This window comes from Cervus canadensis, chromosome 9 (assembly GCF_019320065.1).
Source record: "Cervus canadensis isolate Bull #8, Minnesota chromosome 9, ASM1932006v1, whole genome shotgun sequence".
Classification (NCBI taxonomy): Eukaryota; Metazoa; Chordata; class Mammalia; order Artiodactyla; family Cervidae; genus Cervus; species Cervus canadensis.
In genome coordinates this window covers 16,466,425-16,470,791 of record NC_057394.1, presented here as the reverse complement: position 1 = coordinate 16,470,791, position 4,367 = coordinate 16,466,425, and the positions used below count along the sequence as shown (strand labels likewise).

At 37.3% G+C, this 4,367-nt stretch overlaps 1 protein-coding gene across 1 annotated transcript in view; it reads left to right on the top strand.

The window, feature by feature from the left end:
- Positions 1 to 4,367, top strand: part of LOC122447238 (ATP-binding cassette sub-family C member 4-like) — a 146,828-nt gene that overhangs the window by 63,686 nt on the left and 78,775 nt on the right. The window lies entirely within an intron of this gene.

Genomic DNA, 4,367 nt, shown 5'->3' with positions numbered 1-4,367 from the left:
AAAAAAAAAAAAAAAACTATTAAAAATTCAAACATATGGAGCCTAAATAACATGCTTCTGAATAACCAACAAATCATAGAAGAAGTCAAAAAAGAAATCAAAATATGCATAGAAATGAATGAAAATGAAAACACAACAACCCAAAACCTATGGGACACTGTAAAAGCAGTGCTAAGGGGAAGGTTCATAGCATTACAGGCTTACCTCAAGAAACAAGAAAAAAGTCAAATAAATAACCCAACTCTACACTGAAAGCAACTCGAGAAGGAAGAAATGAAGAAGCCCAGGGTCAGTAGAAGCAAAGAAATCTTAAAAATTTGGGCAGAAATAAATGCAAAAGAAACAAAAGAGACCATAGCAAAAATCAACAAAGCTAAAAGCTGGTTTTTTGCAAAGATAAACAAAATTGACAAACCGTTAGCAAGACTCATTAAGAAACAAAGGGAGAAAAACCAAATCAACAAAATTAGAAATGAAAATGGAGAGATCACAGCAGACAACACTAAAATACAAAAGATTATAAGAGACTACAACCAGCAGCTCTATGCCAATAAAATGGACAACTTGGAAGAAATGGACAAATTCCTAGAAAATATAACTTTCCAAAACTGAACCAGGAAGAAATAGAAGATCTTCACAGACCCAACACAAGCACAGAAATGGAAACTGTAATCAGAAATCTTCCAGCAAACAAAAGCCCAGGACCAGATGGCTTCAGAGCTGAATTCTACCAAAAATTTAGAGAATAGCTAACACCTATCTTACTCAAACTCTTCCAGAAAATTGCAGAAGAAGATAAACTTCCAAACTCATTCTATGAGGCCACCATCACCCTAATTCCAAAACCAGACAAAGATGCACAAAAAAAGAAAACTACAGGCCAATATCACTGACGGACATAGATGCAAAAATCCTTAACAAAATTCTAGCAAACAGAATCCAACAACATATTAAAAAGATCATACATCATAAACAAGTGGGCTTTATCCCAGTAATGCAAGGATTCTTTAATATCTGCAAATCAATCAATGTAATACACCACATTAACAAATTGAAAGATAAAAACCATATGGCTATCTCAATAGATGCATAAAAAGCCTTTGACAAAATTCAACACTCATTTATGATAAAAACTCTCCAGAAAGCAGGAATAGAAGGAACATACCTCAAGCTATATATGACAAACCCACAGCAAACATTATCCTCAAAGGTGAAAAATTGAAAGCATTTCCCCTAAAATCAGGAACAAGACAAGGGTGCCCACTCTCACCACTACTATTCAACATAGTTTTCGAAGTTTTGGCCACAGCAATCAGAGCAGAAAAAGAAATAAAAGCAATCCAGATTGGAAAAGAAGAAGTGAAACTCTCTTTGTAGATGACATGATCCTCTACATAGAAAACCCTAAAGACTACACCAGAAAATTACTAGAGCTAATCAATGAATATAGTAAGTTGCAGGATATAAAATTAACACACAGAAATCCGTTGCATTCCTATACACTAACAATGAGAAAACAGAAAGAGAAATTAAGGAAACAATACCACTAACCATTGCAACAAAAAGAATAAAATACTTAGGAGTATATCTACCTAAAGAAACAAAAGACCTATACATAGAAAACTATAAAACACTGATGAAATAAATCAAAAAGGACACAAATAGATGGAGAAATATACCTTGTTCATGCATTGGAAGAATCAATAATGTGAAAATGAGTATATGACCTAAAGCAATCTATAGATTCAATGCAATCCCTATCAAGCTACCAATGGTATTCTTCACAGAACTAGAACAAATAATTTCACAATTTGTGTGGAAATACAAAAAACCTCGAATAGCCAAAGCAATCTTGAGAAAGAAGAATGGAACTGGAGGAATCAACCTGCCTGACTTCAGGCTCTACTAGAAAGCCACAGTCATCAAGACAATATGGTACTGGCACAAAGACAGAAATATAGATCAATGGAACAAAATAGAAAGCCCAGAGGCAAATCCATGAACCTATGGACACCTTATCTTTGACAAAGGAGGCAAGAATATACAATGGAAAAAAGACAACCTCTTTAACAAATGGTGCTGGGAAAACTGGTCAACCACTTGTGAAAGAATGAAACTAGAACACTTTCTAACACCATATACAAAAATACACTCAAAATGGATTAAAGATCTAAATGTAAGACCAGAAACTATAAAACTCCTAGAGGAGAACATAGGCAAAACACTTCGACATAAATCACAGCAAGATCCTCCAGGACCCACTTCCCAGAATAATGGAAATAAAAGCAAAAATAAACAAATGGGACCTAATGAAACTTAAAAGCTTTTGCACAACAAAGGAAGCTACAAGCAAGGTGAAAAGACAGCCTTTAGAATGGGAGAAAATAATAGCAAATGAAGAAACAGACAAAGGATTAATCTCAAAAATATACAAGCAACCCCTGCAGCTCAATTCCAGAAAAATAAATGACCCAATCAAAAAATGGGCCAAAGATCTAAACAGACATTTCTCCAAAGAAGACATACAGATAGCTAACAAACACATGAAAAGATGCTTAACATCACTCATTATCAGAGAAATACAAATCAAAACCTCAATGAGGTACCATTACACACCAGAATGGCTGCTATCCAAAAGTTTACAAGCAATAAATGCTGGAGAGGGTGTGGAGAAAAGGGAACCCTCTTACACTGTTGGTGGGAATGAAAACTAGTACAGCCATTATGGAGAACAGTGTGGAGATTCCTTAAAAAAGTGGAAATAGAACTGCCATATGACCCAGCAATCCCACTCCTGGGCATACACACCAAGGAAACCAGATTTGAAAGAGGCTGGATTTGGGACTTGTAGCCTCCAGAAAAGGGAGATGATAAACTTCTGCTATTTCAAGTCACCTGGCTTGCAGTACTGTGTTACGGCAGCTCTAAAAACTGATACTGTAGCCTGAGCCTACACTTCTGTCTTATCAGCTTTACTAAGACTCTTAACTGCTTCCTCTGTCACCCCTCCAGTGATCATCAGAGGAATCTCTTAGCTCCCACATTAGACCACATCCCTCCTCTGATCTGGACCATCCAAGACTGCCATCCTACTTCCGGAGGCTGCCCACTGCTCAGAGACCAGCTCCATCCATGTCCCCCTGCTCCCTGTCCTCAGACACGCTGGTCTTCCTGCTATTCCTCCAACCTGCCAGGTCAGCTCCTTCCTTAGGACCCCCTGCCTCAGACCCCCTTCCCCAGGTGACCGTGTGGCCCCCACCTTCATGTCACTCAGACTCTGTGAGGCACCAGCTCCTCAGGGAGACCAGTATGTCACCTTATTTGTCACATCCTTCCCATAAGAACCAGACCCCATGAAGGCAGGGCCTTGTCCTCCTGTTGCACAGGCTCCCACACGTATCAGGCACATAGAGGCCTGGGCAGGGAAGCTAGCAACTGGAGACACCAGCAGAGTGGATGTCTCTGACCCAGATGCTCGGCTACCCAAGCTCACTTTTGGTGCTGATGGAATATGCTCTTCAGGCAAACTATGTATGAGAATCACCTGGATACCAACAGATCTTAGAATCTCTAATTTCTAAGTAATACACTTTTGACTTAAGTCATGGAAGAGGAAAATAAAAAGTTCTAAATAAAATTGCATCATTATCCTTAACAAATTTCTAGTTATTCTGGAAATTACTTACATTTTTCAATATCAGAATCTGACTTGCATCTTTTAGGTACTGCAACTGATGAGTGACTAAGATTGTGATCTTCTCCTTCAAGGCCTTACGAATACACCTACAAATGTAAAAGGTTCAGAAAGCAAAAGCACATTAATGAAGTGCCTCAAACTGAAAACCTATATTTTGAAAACAGTGAGACAAAGACCACACAGCAGTCAAAGATCTGCAGTTTAAATACCAAATCAACAATAAAAATTAAATAAAAATAAATCAATTAATCCAAATAGGTTCTTAAATTTATCAGCAGCAAATTTGAATCTAGTGCTACAAAAAATTCTTAGAACCAGTCCAGTGAAGGAGGCACTAACAGCTAAGTTTTTTCCTCTAAAACTCAGCTTAACAATTAGTTACATGTTTCATAAAAGAAAACAACTGAGTAATACTGAGATTTGAAAACTTTACTAAACTAAAACACTATTTTATCACTATCCAGGAATTGGAGAAGAAGGATCCATGTCATTTAAAAATGTGTACATTCTTAGAGAGCTCTCTAGGTGATTATTTTTAATTAATGATCAGCAGACGAATGGATAAGGAAGCTGTGGTACATATACACCATGGAATATTACTCAGCTGTTAAAAAGAATTCATTTGAACCAGTTCTAATGAGATGGATGAAACTGGAGCCCATTATACAGA